Source organism: Tachysurus fulvidraco, chromosome 7 (genome assembly GCF_022655615.1).
Source record: "Tachysurus fulvidraco isolate hzauxx_2018 chromosome 7, HZAU_PFXX_2.0, whole genome shotgun sequence".
NCBI lineage: Eukaryota > Metazoa > Chordata > Actinopteri > Siluriformes > Bagridae > Tachysurus > Tachysurus fulvidraco.
Genome location: NC_062524.1, coordinates 24,618,046 through 24,633,045, shown reverse-complemented (window position 1 = coordinate 24,633,045; position 15,000 = coordinate 24,618,046). Strand labels below are relative to the sequence as shown.

General features: G+C 40.0%; 1 long non-coding RNA gene across 2 annotated transcripts in view; it reads right to left on the bottom strand.

Moving 5' to 3' along the window:
• Window positions 1–15,000, bottom strand: part of LOC113635427 — a 90,148-nt gene that overhangs the window by 26,258 nt on the left and 48,890 nt on the right. For both annotated transcript variants that reach the window (XR_007143550.1, XR_007143549.1), the window contains 2 exons: window positions 8,301–8,374; window positions 4,672–4,791 (listed from right to left, as the gene is read on the bottom strand). This is a non-coding gene — a long non-coding RNA (uncharacterized LOC113635427). The remainder of the gene's footprint in view (window positions 1–4,671; window positions 4,792–8,300; window positions 8,375–15,000) is intronic.

The window sequence follows — 15,000 nt, the reverse complement described above, 5'->3', positions numbered from 1 at the left end:
TCTCTTTCATTTAGACTACAGGTTTCCTTCCACCAGGACTCAATTCCAGAGCGTAAGACTGCAGTACACTGATTTTCTTCTTTCTCTGAACGTTTCCAAATGTATGTGTTTGAACTCACTGCCTTACTCGCAGATGATCTACTTTAAATAATCCTGTCTAAAAAATGTTTCTTTTAATTAAACCGTCCTCAGTAGCTGAGCCATGGTGTGTGTTCGCTGTCGTGTTCTAAAGTCATTGCGAAAGCGAGCTTGCATCATGCTTGGCTGGGGAAAAACCCCAAGTTTAGCCTATGACATCGTGACATGACAGCTCACACCGTAAACAATCGATACGTTATCACGTATAGGTGCGTTTTAAGATTAAGACATCAAAACCTATGTGGCATAAGTGTGTGTGTGTGTGTGTGTGTGTGTGTGTGTGTGTGTGTGTGTGTGTGTGTGTGTGTGTGTGTGTGGAGTGTGTGTGACATCACCTCTCCTCATCACACACCCTACATCTCCTCATCATTCCTATTCTAGCTGGTGAATAGCACTCTGATTTGCTTGTCTGGACACAGTGTAAACACACACTGAGCATGCTCAGAGGATTGATATAATGACGCAACTCTATTTTTAGCTACTAACAAGTACGAAAGATGCTTGCTTACTTGTAATGTGCAAATGGATATGACAAAATGTGCAAATTCAGATAATAATAATAATAATAATAATAATAATAATAATAATAATAATAATAGTAATAATAGTAATAATAATAAGTTGAGTTCAGTTCATTTCCGTCAGGATTTTAGCCTCTACGTCTAGATGCCGACTCTGAAGAATTTCCAGGATATTCTGTAACGTTAGGACAAGTTACGTGTCCACAACTTAGTTAGCAGTGGTACGAGAGGTCATACGATCGTTAAGCCCAGTGATGTGCTGTATAATGAGAACAAGAGCAGACCATGATCTGAGCCCTGGGGAACTCCTGTTGAGAAAGTGAGATGATTAAACCGAATCTCTCCAGGCTTCAGTGTAGCATTGATCCTGTAACCACCATGTCAGAGAGGAGCTACTGATGCTTAAGTCAGCAAAAGAGAGATAAGAATCTGGTGATTTCACAGTATCAAAAGAGCAGCTAGCAGGTCGAGAAGGATGAGCGCAGAGGACACAATCTTCCCCTGGCTTATCTACAGCAAACCAACAACGCACAGTATCGGGGTTAGAACAAAAGGGATAAATGTTTATATTTATCAACTATTAATAATAATGCTGATACTGTAGTCTGGTACTTGTGACTAAATTCTTATATTATCCTAAGGTACTAATAATAACATTTATATTAAACATGTAACAAAAGTATATATATTTTTTTTCATATATGTTTCTTTCTGTTGTTCTTTGCCATGGATTTCTGCCGTGAAATTTTGAGGCCGGTGTGTAATTGCCAAAGCACTGAAAAGGGAAATAGACTAAAGAAAGATTATCTGTATCTGTAAGATGTAACCACCTAGTGCAAGTTTTGCATCAAGATGAGATGTGTGTGTGTGTGTGTGTGTGTGTGTGTGTGTGTGTGTGTGTGTGTGTGTGTGTGTGTGTGAGAGAGAGAGTGTGTTAGAGAGAGAGAGAGAGAGAGAGAGAGAGAGAGAGAGAGAGAGAGAGACGGAGATGGTGACATCACTGCCATCTGCCGTCCAAACGTAGCACTACACTCACTTTTGTAACGCATTAAATTATACGCTTTTATTCCCCAAAGTGGTGACGTCATTCTTCTCGGAAAATTAAACTATAACAAGATTTGTCCAGATTACAATTATAAACATTTGATCTGGTCCACATTCACACTTAATTTCACAAGCAAGTTCTGGTGATTTATAAGAAAGTCTAAAAACAAGAGTTAAAGGTTAAAAACAGGATCTCAGTGCAGAGAGAGAGAGAGAGAGAGAGAGAGAGAGAGAGAGAGAGAGAGAGAGAGAGAGATGCTCCTAGTTTAATTTATGCTTGATATGAAAGTAAAAAGGAAAACCCAATGGACCTGATGCTAAATCTTCATCGGTAGACTATGGTTTTGTTACGCAGGTTTATACCGCCATCTAGTGGACAAGACAGAAAAGACAGCTGTGTCAGGCTTTGTTAGGGATGAGTGCTGAACTGCTGTGTTTATCACTGAAACACTTGGCCTGATATACCGTAGGTCTGTAACTCATTTAAACAAATACATCAATTTACACATCTTTCCCTAGTTTCTTTCTTCCTGCCTTCAAAATCCTTAATGACGGCTGTGAACGATGTTAACCGAGGAACACTCGCTATGTTACAGATGTTCCATCATACGCTGTGTATAAACCTCATCAGCAAGTCATCTTATTTCTCGGTGTAACTCTACTTGCAACACATACTAGAATTTAAAGCATATACCCTAATTAATTTATCCCTATTTATAAATGTAGTCTGCTTCTCAACAGCACTTCACATAATTCTCTTCACGTACAAAGCCTAATGAGATCACTCACCCCTGATTACCCCTTTTACTGATCCTCTTTTATTTCCTTATTTAAACTCTATAAGAAGAATGACTTACTGCCTCCCTTACGGACAGACGGATGGATAGGCGGGACGAAAGAAGGATGCACAGACATATGAACAGAAAGACAGACATATAGCTGATGTATGGACAGAGATAGGTAGATAGATAGATAGATAGATAGATAGATAGATAGATAGATAGATAGATAGATAGATAGATAGATAGATAGATAGATAGATAGATAGATAGATAGATAGATAGATAGATAGGCAGTTGGGAGGAAGGATGCACAAACATATAGACTGACATATGGCAGAGACAGACAGAGAGACAGACAGGAAACAGACAGGCAGGGAATATAATAATAATAATAATAATAATAATAATAATAATAATAATAATAATAATAATAATAATAATAATAATAATAATAATATAAATGAACAAATAAATAAATAAATGTATAGAAGTATCTGTACAAGGCCTCTCAACATAAAATTACAAGATACCCAGAAATTAAAATATATATGTATATAAATATATGGCTAACAAAGTATTTATATAAACAAACAAACAAACAAACAAACAAACAAACACACAGTATCCCTCTGCATAAAATAAAATCTTAAAATAAATTTTAAATAAAGATTTTCAACCAGAAATCTGACAAATAAAGGCCTTCTTCTTCTTCTAAATAAATAAATAAATAAATAAATAAATGAACTCTGATTATGTATGCTGTAATTTCTAAAGCGGCTGAAATGGAGAGATTTCTTTGCTTGCTCTGATGTAAATCACCACTGAATCCGGTGAAGCTGTAGAATGTTTTAATCAGAATGGATGAAGTGCTCCAGCGGCTCAGCCGAGGGTGATGGATGGAGTTACGCAGTGGCAGAAGGTCAAAGTGTTGATGAGAATGAGCTACAGATCAGCGCCTTACCAACACTGGGTGTGATGAAACAGCTCCGGACTGGAAGTGAGTAGACAGTATTACATTACAAACCTGCTCGAGGAAACACTTCCAGGACTTTTATTGGAGACAAAGTGCAATTCACCATGACAGAGAGCGAGAGAGAGAGAGAGAGAGAAAGAGAGAGAGAGAGAGAGAGAGAGAGAGAGAGAGAGAGGAGAGAGAGAGAGAGTGAGTGAGAGAGAGAGAGAGAGAAAGAGAAAGCGAGAGAGACAGAGAGAGAGAGAGAGAGAGAGAGAGAGAGAAAGAAAGAGAAAGTGAGAGTGAGAGAGAGAGATAGAGAGAGAGACAGAGAGAGTGAGAGTGAGAGAGAGAGAGAAAGAGAGAGTGTGTGTGTGTGTGTGTGTGTGTGTGTGTGTGTGTGTGTGTGTGTGTGTGTAGAATCTCGACTGACATGCACGATTTTTAACAGAAACCCATCTGATAAAATATTTCTTTATTAATTACAGAACATAAAACAGCCCTTTAAACAAAAGCAGGTCAATTAATAACAATTTGTATCTTTAATCTTCACGACAGCTATAATAAGTTATTTGATATAGATTTCAGGATTAAAATAGATAATTAGTCTCGTTACGACCAGATGTAATGAGCCCTATTCTGCCGTATTGGAGAAACGATTCAAGGTGGCGCAAAGACGTCGATATGATTTTATTTATTTATTTATTTACTTACTTTTTTATTTTCCCTGCTGAGAAATCAATGAGCTCATTCAGAATGAAATGAAGCTTGAAATGGAAGAGCTGGAGAAAAGAACGGCCCGTGCTTGAGGAAAAAAAAAAAAACTGCTTGATTATTGCTACTCTCTCTCTCTCTCTCTCTCTCTCTCTCTCTGTTAATACAGTACAGTATGTGTCTCCTACCTGCACCACACTGTCCCTGAGGGGCAGATAGCATGTGTTCAGACGAGGATATTAATGCTTGGAGTCTTTTTTTTATTCTATTAGGAAAGTGCGGTCACATGTTAATTAACGCTAATGATTATATTTTCTCTCCATCCGTGTACAGTAGATCTCTGCAGAAGGTCAGTCGCTTGAAACGCATTTAACCCTGGATATAACTCCAGGCAAACGAGACAAAAAATAGATAAAGTTAATGAGTTGAACGACAGGCGCTCCGATCAAATGGAAGAGGAGAGATCTTTATCTAAAGGAGAGAATGTCCAGGAAGGTGAATTACAGTAATGTTCACTCACCCAGAGCGGAGACTCTTCTGGTCGGGTCACGCTTGTGTCATGGCGATGTTAAACCTTTAGACGTGCACTCGTCTCACACTACATCTGCCCCCAAAGGGGTGTGAATAATACTGAGCCCACCTGAGGAAGAGAGAGAGAGAGAGAGAGAGAGAGAGAGAGAGAGAGAGAGAGAGAGAGAGAGAGAGAGAGAGAGAGAGAGAGACAGACAGACAGACAGACAGAGAGGAGAGAGACAGACAGAGAGGAGAGAGACAGACAGAGAGAGAGAGAGAGAGAGAGAGAGAGAGCAAGAGAGATAGACAGAGCAATAGAGAAAGAGAGAGTGAGAGAGAGAGAGATAGAGAGAGAAAGAGAGAGAGAGAGACAGAGACAGACAGAGAGAGAGAAAGCGAGAGAGAGAGAGAGAGAGAGAGAGAGAGAGAGAGAGAGAGAGAGAGAGTTAATTGCAAATTCTTCATTAATACATGATTAATTAGTTCATTTAGGCCTAATGAGGTGTCAATCAATCTCAGTAGTAGTGAAATTAAACTAATTCTGTATTTAGTATTTTAGTAACGATGATGATGTGAGATGTAAACAATAACATACTGTCCTGCAGTATGGAGTCGGGCGGAATGAAGCAACCGAGAGCTTCTGATAAAAGGACACTGAACATTTTAATAATTAACATGGTACTAAACACCAGTTTGAATCACATGTAGCATAACATGTACTACATATTAAATAAATATAAGTATAAATATATTTATATTTTAAATAAAAAAGATCGCATTCTATCAATAGATCCGATCCGAGGGGCTTGAAAACGTCGTAGCGAGAGTTTCTCATCTCAGCGTTTCTCTCTCATTCTCTCAGCCTGCTACGCCAATCTGTTTACCTTTCTGAGCCTGATCATAAGCTCTGAGCAAACACACACACACACACACACACACACACAACGTATAAACACACCGTGGTCCTCCGTGACCACAGATATTGTTAGCACACGTGTAACACAATATATGAAGGTATCCCAGGGAGCTATAATACATAGCGTTAGTAAATATTTACGCTTGAGATCGAGAGGTTGCTTTCTGTGATCTGACGGCTTTTTTCTTTGCTGATATTATTAGATGTCTCATTCATTCATTCAGATTTATTTGCGATAGTTCATTCATTCATTCATTTTCTACCGCTTATCCGAACTACCTCGGGTTACGGGGAGCCTGTGCCTCAGGCGTCATTGGGCATCAAGGCAGGATACATTCATTCACTCACACACTCAAACACTATGCAAATATACCAGATGCCAATCAACCTACCATGCATGTCTTTGGACCGGTGGAGGAAACCGGAGTACCCGGAGGAAACCCCCGAGGCACGGGGAGAACATGCAAACTCCACACACACAAGGCGGAGGTGGGAATCGAACCCCCAACCCTGGAGGTGTGAGGCGAACGTGCTAACCACTAAGCCACCGTGCTCCCCCTTTGCCTCAGTTGCTTGTGTTGAATCTACTACCACACAATACAAGCTCTCACATCCCTGAATGCTATATTCCAATTTAATGCTGTAGGCATTGTGCTGGTGTTATGATTTAAATGATGTGATTTAAATACGATGAGTTTTATATATATATACTGTAGAAATGTCATATCCATGCCTGGAAGTTTGGAGCACTTTAAAATGCCTCATTCAGGTCTATATTTAAAAGCTGTCTGACTGCATTGTTGTATGGAAATGCTATAATTTATCCATCAAACGTGAGAGGTGTTCGACCCACAGAGTGCGGATCAGCCTGACACACCACGCCGCTCCAACACAGGGGTCGTGACAGCCGTAACTTTTTTCCGAACGTCGTCAGTAAGGATTAGGACGAGCCGCGGATCGAGGGGACTCTGAGATTAACGGCGACTCGGTCGACGCGGCACGGTAAACAGTCGTCTGGTTTCTGACAGCCTGTGTTTCACTGTGCATAATATCCGCTCTGTACGTTTTATTACGAACACCTGATATGTTTCAGCAGCGCGATGCATAAAATTCTTAGCATACAGCGGGCAGGGCTCCTAGACAGTAAAATATAAAAAAAAAAAAAAAAGAAAAAACATGATCGTCAAATCTTTTGCGTCTGTGTCTGGTGTAACCTCAGACGACTCTTCTGAGCTTACGGGAGCGGATCCTGATCTGGTCTTTTCTGAGATGCTTTTCTGCTGAGTACGGTTATTATCCAGGTCTGCGTTTTTTCCTCTAGCTTCTTTCATCAAGTTGTGTCTGCTGTGTTTCGTTTCGTCCTTTTACAGTGCTATGTTCAAACTCTTGAACTTGAGACATGTGAAAATCCCAGAAGATTTCTAAACTTCTCAGACCAGACCAAAGACTCCGGCACCAACGAGAATACCACGGAAAACACGTTTCTTCCTCGTTCTGAGTGTTTGATGTTAACGTTGAATAAAATGAACTAAAGATCTTGAAATTTATCTGTACGGTTTGAGCAAACTCCTAATTAAGTGGCCAGTGAGTGAACTTAACCACGTTCTGATATCATTCCAGAAGCACAAAACACCATAACATCATTCACACCAACAAATATAAGCCAAATGCAAAGCTTTCTATAAATCAGTGTGAATAGTTTTTTTTTTTTTGTTCCTATTCTTATATATCGAATCGATCTGAAATATTCGTGACATGATCATAACCGGGGCACGGTGGCTTAGTGGTTAGCATGTTTGCCTCACACCTCCAGGGTTGTGGGGTTGATTCCCACCTCCGCCTTGTGTGTGTGTAGTTTGCATGTTCTCCCCGTGCCTCGGGGGTTTCCTCCGGGTACTCTGGTTTCCTCCCCCGGTCCAAAGACATACATGATAGGTTGATTGGCATCTCTGGAAAATTGTCCGTAGTGTGTGAGTGTGTGAGTGAATGAGAGTGTGTGTGTGCCCTGTGATGGGTTGGCACTCCGTCCAGGGTGTATCCTGCCTCGATGCCCGATGACACCTGAGATAGGCACAGGCTCCCCGTGACCCGAGCAGTTCGGATAAGCGATAGAAAATGAATGATCGTAACCTTCACTGATCTGTACTTGTACTTAGACCTGAAAAATGTGTAGCAAACGATTCGCGGCTCGTGCTGAGCTGAAACTTCAAAGCACGATGTAAATCGAGCGTGTTATAAAACGGAAGAAGAAATCGTTCGTCCGCCTCATAACAACACGCGAATAAATTAGAATATGATTTGCATAAATTTGACTTATATACACTTTGGAGTTCTTTAATGGAACAACAAGCTCTCTGGTAATATTCTTGCCTGCTCTCCGAGCTCCTGTTATTTCGAATAAACGAGTCTATACGCAAGGCTGCGTCAGGCTTTTGTGGCTTTTAGGTACAAAGCCGTTAGATCTTAGAAAGTTAATAAATTGCGCGTGGGTTCAAGCAGGAATAAAACTATTCGAAGATAAACATCTGCTTGGACTGATCTGAGGAAGCTGGGCTATGTGCTCAGGCCTGCACCTCTTGGTTTGAAGGTCAACATTAAATAACATTCGGAGCAAATGGTTTGTGGTGTGTCATTTGACATTTGGACATAATTTAGTTAGATTAAGAGACTGCGCTTTGCTGACATTTTGCGCCTCGGGAACATGTGAAGTTCAGTCTTACCGGTTTGAAGGAGGATGACGTGGCCGAGCTGCTCCGGCTAGAGGAACGAAAGGATAAAACTCCTCTGAATTTCCCTGAAACATGACAGAGAGAGAGAGAGAGAGAGAGAGAGATAAGGAGTTAAACTTTATGGTAAGTCAATATCAATAGCTAGAAGGTGGCTACAACATTTAGGAGCGATATTTGTGCTGTCATTGTTATGCTGGTCCGATTTGGAGATATGAGTTGCACCAGACAGTTTTCACTGAAGCCACAATGTTCCCATAAAGTGACAGATGGAATGTATGGACTGTGTTTTTTAAATCAAACCTTTCAAAGATCTGCGAAGAACAAAAATCTACACATCCAGTATAGAACTTTGGGGAAATGTATTTGATGTTTGGACCATTGTTTCAAGACAAAACTAGAACGTGAGTAAAGTAAAAAAAAAAACGTAGAATATTGTGAGATTCTGGATTTTGAGATAGCAACTTGTTAGCGACTGGAGATGAAATAGCAAAAGCTACTTCTTAGCGACTGTACATGGCGACTGTAGATGAGATAGAAAAAGCTACTTGTTAGCGACTGTACATGGCGACTGTAGATGAGATAGAAAAAGCTACTTGTTAGCGACTGTACATGGCGACTGTAGATGAGATAGAAAAAGCTACTTGTTAGCGACTGTACATGAGATAGCTAAAGCCACTTGTTGGCGACTGTAGATGAGATAGAAAAAGTTAGTTGTTAGAAACTACACATGGGGTAGCTAAAGCCACTTGTTAGCAACTGTACACGAGATAGCAAAAGCCACTTGTTAGCAACTGTACACGAGATAGCAAAAGCTACTTATTAGCGACTGTAGATGAGATAGCAAAAGCTACTTGTTAGCGACTGTAGATGAGATAGAAAAAGCTACTTATTAGCGACTGTAGATGAGATAGCAAAAGCTACTTGTTAGCGACTGTAGATGAGATAGAAAAAGCTACTTGTTAGCGACTGTACATGAGATAGCAAAAGCCACTTGTTGGCGACTGTACATGAGACAGCAAAGGCTACTTGTTAGTGACTGTAGATGAGATAGCAAAAGCTACTTGTTAGAAACTATACATGGGATAGCTAAAGCCACTTGTTAGCAACTGTACACGAGATAGCAAAAGCTACTTATTAGCGACTGTAGATGAGATAGCAAAAGATACTTGTTAGAAACTATACATGGGATAGCTAAAGCCACTTGTTAGCAACTGTACACGAGATAGCAAAAGCTACTTGTTAGTGACTGTACATGAGATAGCAAAAGCTACTTGTTAGTGACTGTACATGAGATAGCAAAAGCTACTTATTAGCGACTGTACATGAGATAGCTAAAGCTACTTATTAGCGACTGTACATGAGATAGCTAAAGCTACTTATTAGCGACTGTACATGAGATAGCAAAAGCTACTTGTTAGCGACTGTACATGAGACAGCAAAAGCTACTTGTTAGTGGCTGTACATGAGATACCAAAAGCTACTTGTTAGTGACTGTACATGAGATAGCAAAAGCTACTTGTTAGTGACTGTACATGAGATAGCAAAAGCTACTTGTTAGTGACTGTACATGAGATAGCAAAAGCTACTTGTTAGTGACTGTACATGAGATAGCAAAAGCTACTTGTTAGTGGCTGTACATGAGATACCAAAAGCTACTTGTTAGTGACTGTACATGAGATAGCAAAAGCTACTTGTTACCGACTGTACATGAGATAGCAAAAGCTACTTGTTAGTGACTGTACATGAGATAGCAAAAGCTACTTGTTAGTGACTGTACATGAGATAGCAAAAGCTACTTGTTAGTGACTGTACCTGAGATAGCAAAAGCTACTTGTTAGTGACTGTACATGAGATAGCAAAAGCTACTTGTTACCGACTGTACATGAGATAGCAAAAGCTACTTGTTAGTGACTGTACCTGAGATAGCAAAAGCTACTTGTTAGTGACTGTACATGAGATAGCAAAGCTACTTGTTACCGACTGTACATGAGATAGCAAAAGCTACTTGTTAGTGACTGTACCTGAGATAGCAAAAGCTACTTGTTAGTGACTGTACATGAGATAGCAAAAGCTACTTATTAGTGACTGTACATGAGATAGCAAAAGTCTGCTATCAATCGTGTCTTTAAGCTCGGATCCGTTCCGTCAAGTAGAGCATTGGTAAATTTAATTTGAACCAGATTCAAGAATCGCCGCCATGGCAGCTCAATTATCTAAATCGATCGAACAAATCAAACTTCTCAGATGTAATCATGGCATCTTCACCGTCGTGACTAGATCGTTAAGCTTTAGCGGTGGCTCAGACTTGTACGATGAAAAGTGTTCATTTGCCCGCGCTGTCTGCAGGGAAGTGAATTGATTTGATGATCGACTGAACAGGAACTGCAGTGACCCTGCGCAAGTCCAGATCCAAACAATCGATGGCGGAGCGTTCCAAACAAGCTAACACTAAAGCCACTCGCTCGCAGTCTGGAGTAATCGATAGTGGAGAGCGGCGAGCGGTAGATATGGAGATAATGCTGTCAGAACAAAGCGGTCAGTCTGAAAGGGCACAGTTAAAAAAAAAAAACAAGCATTATGTCTTATTAATTTCTTTTTTCTCCAAGAGCCTCATTACTTCCTTATTATCTTTTCGTACAGTAAAGTCAGATAAAGCCGCATGACGATTTTGACGGTTTTCTTTTTTCTTTTTTTTATTCTGAGGAAAAAACGCAAGAGCAAAGACTAAAGTTAATGAGGCACATTTGTCACTTTTTTTCCTTTCTTTAATGAGACAATGCTTGCATTTCCTTCATTTTTCAAAAAACAAGAAGAGAAAAGAGAAGGATTGAAAAAAGGGGAAAAGAAAGTTTTATGCTCTCTCTCTCTCTCTCTCTCTCTCTCTCTCTCTCTCTCTCTCTCTCTCTCTCTCTCTCTCTCTCCATTCAGTGGCCTCTTCACAGAAACCTCAGAGAGTTTGGTGTTTATACTCACACTAGCTAATTATCCCAGAACGTCTGTTTACCCGCTAGATCAAAAGCTTTATTCCCTTTCTTGCAGCTTGATCTAAAAATGACTGCTTTCATTCTGAGCACCAACAAAGAGCGGCGTGTTCGTGCTCCGCCCACTTAGCACGCTAATTAATTAGCTCGTGTAATTAGCTTAACGATTTGCGCCGAAAATACATTTTTGCTTATACTTCCAGTCATAGATACAGAAAAAAAATAAATAAATAAAGTCAGGATCCGGTTACTACGAGCTACAGTACGTGGTTACGAGAAACGCATCGTTCTGGTAAAGCTAGGTTTAAATATCTTACACGTTACGCAGCGGTCCAACAATTAAACGAGCTCTCGAGGAGCATATGGCACTTGAGCTGCACTCGTTCTAAATTTAAAGCTTCCCTTGGTGATTAAAACTTTTGCTGTGTTTGGAGAGGAGAGTCTGTTTCACACCACACTGCCTCCACTCTTCACAGCAGGAGTGTGTGCTGGATATCTACCAGCTTTCTCAGGTGCCGGGTGCTCCGAGCACTCCTGCGCACACACACACACACACACACACACACACACACACCGCTTCACGCAAATATGACACCATTCTGTCAGAAGCTGTCACCACAGCGCTCGCCGAACCCAGCACGAGTGAGAGAGAAGCAACGTCTCAGATTCTGCTGTGCGTTTTTTTCTGAGAACAGCTGGCTGTGTGTCACACGCACGCCTGAAAACACGCGGATAATTAGTGCGATCCGTTCCAGTCTGGACACGGCAGTGAGGAAGAGAGAGAGAGAGAGAGAGAGAGAGAGAGAGAGAGAGAGAGAGAGAGAGAGAGATGAGAAAAACTGAGAGGGATAAATGGTGAGAGAGACTGAGAAAGAAGAAAAGACAGAGAGAGGGAGAGACAGAAAAAAGACACACGGAGAGCAGAAGAAAAGGTGAACAGTAGGGACCAAGAGGTGGAGCAAACTGATAGACAGATGTAATAAAGAAAGGAAGAAAGAAACCAGGAAGTAAAAGGGGAGATAAACAGGGTGAGAGAGAAATAAACGTGCCACAAAATCAGACTGAGAAGATTTATGAGTTTTGTTATATATATATATATATATATATATATATATATATATATATATATATATATATATATATATATAAAAAGAAAAAACGGCGATAAAATAAAATTTTATCGTTTAAAAAAAAGTTCACCACACATTTGTTAGTGTTCTACTTGAACTACAAACTTTAAATGGTGCATTTTGTCTGAAACTGAACATAACTTTTTTAAATAGACTGAAACTTTTAATGATGCACCCAACTGAGTTAAAAGGGCTGCGAATTATTAATAAACTGTATAAGAAAATCTGGATTTTAATCACCACATGTGATCTCATAAGCACATGTACGACATTCTGAGTTTGTGCGACATAAGGAGTGTGTATGAGACATGAAGAGTGTGTATGGGACATGAGAAGTGTGTATGAGAAATGATGAGTGTGTATGGGACAGTTAGAGTGTGTATGAGACATGATGAGTGTGTATGGGACAGTTAGAGTGTGTATGAGACATGATGAGTGTGTATGAGAAATGAAGAGTGTGTATGGGACAGTTAGAGTGTGTATGAGAAATGAAGAGTGTGTATGAGAAATGAAGAGTGTGTATGGGACAGTTAGAGTGTGTATGAGACATGAGGAGTGTGTATGGGACAGTTAGAGTGTGTATGAGACATGAGGAGTGTGTATGGGACAGTTAGAGTGTGTATGGGACAGTTAGAGTGTGTATGAGACATGATGAGTGTGTATGAGAAATGAAGAGTGTGTATGGGACAGTTAGAGTGTGTATGAGAAATGAAGAGTGTGTATGAGAAATGAAGAGTGTGTATGGGACAGTTTGTGTATGAGACATGAGGAGTGTGTATGGGACAGTTAGAGTGTGTATGAGACATGAGGAGTGTGTATGGGACAGTTAGAGTGTGTATGAGACATGAGGAGTGTGTATGGGACAGTTAGAGTGTGTATGAGACATGATGAGTGTGTATGGGACAGTTAGAATGTGTATGAGACATGATGAGTGTGTATGGGACAGTTAGAATGTGTATGAGACATGATGAGTGTGTATAAGACATGAGGAGTGTGTATGAGACATGATGAGTGTGTATGAGACATGAGGAGTGTGTATGAGACATGATGAGTGTGTATGAGACATGAGGAGTGTGTATGTTTATTGGACATGAAGAAAAAGTAAAGAATAAGTAAATGTGATTTAAACCTAAAGAAGACAAACAGATCAACTTAGACACAGAGAGACAAACGGAGGAAAAAGCATTAGGTAAAGCAGGTGAAATTGAATAAAGGAAATAAAGGAAGACGAGGTGTCTGGCTAAAGGCCTTTTTAAGAAACCTGAGCCTTGCGTCGCTGCGTGCCTGCACTCTCGCTGCTGAAAACGATAGCATCGATCACGTATTATAAAACTATTTCCTGCCTCAGCATACGTGGCCTTCGGGTCTATAAAGGGCTAGCGGAGAGTATCACCTTCCGTCTCACAATCCCACAGGAGCATCCTTCATCCTTCCATCCAGCCATTCATCCATCTAGTGTTCCAATTAGACCACGATTCCTGTTAGGTCGCAGTAAAAGAGGCGCTGAATGTTGCCGCTTTTTTATTAGTCCTCATCTCATTTCAGTGCTTGAATATGGAAGGGAAAGAAAAGAAAAAAAAACATGCAACAATCCCTGAGCATGTGGGAATTAAAGGTCTTTCCGGCTTCATCTGAGCTTGTGTGGAGACAGAATTGATTTCCCCTGACATCATACATACAAAAGAACCTACGAGAACTTTGTAGAAATGACAGTAATATTCATTATAACCTTTTCTTATATAACTAATCCAGTCAGCTCATGACTACATTTTCTGCTTGAACCCATCATTTAACAACACCCAACATACCACCATATATGTCTGTGTGTGTGGTGTGTGTTATTTATTTATTTATTTATTTATTTATTTATTTATTTATTAATGATTCTGAGCTACACTATATTTCCAGATTCTCAAAAAAAAAAAAAAAAAAAAAAAAATTGGAAATTTCCTAGATCAGAAAAAAAAGCAACCTGGCTGAGTAAAATAATGCAGAGTGTATTTGAGATTTATTATATAAAGCTTCTTGTCATGATATAAATCTTAGTTGTGTGGGTGGGTGTGTATGATTTACGAGCAAGGAAAAGCAGAAGAGCTTTTTTAGGTCATGTAAATGCAGTTCTCTCTCTCTCTCTCTCTCTCTCTCTCTCTCTCTCTCTCTCTCTCTCTCTCTCTCTCTCTCTCTGTGACACACACACACGCACACACACACCCACACACATACACACCCTCACTCACTCACGCACACACACACACACACACACACACACACCCTTTCACACACACACACACACATACGCACATTAATTTTGGAGTTCTAGGAGAAACTCCTTGCTGCTCTTAAGTGGGCTAGACAGCAGGGGGTGGAAAATAAAGCAATTGTCATAAATCTAAAGCGCATGGAGAGAAAAAGAGGCACAAACCAAAAAAAATAATAATAATAATAAAGAAGAGAGGAAAAAAACAAGAAAAATAGGATGAATTGAGAAAAAAAAATATTAGAAGTAATGTGGAGGGCTGTGTGAGATATAAAAAGATGAGATAAATGAAAGATGAGATAATTCCAGACTGGGATGACATC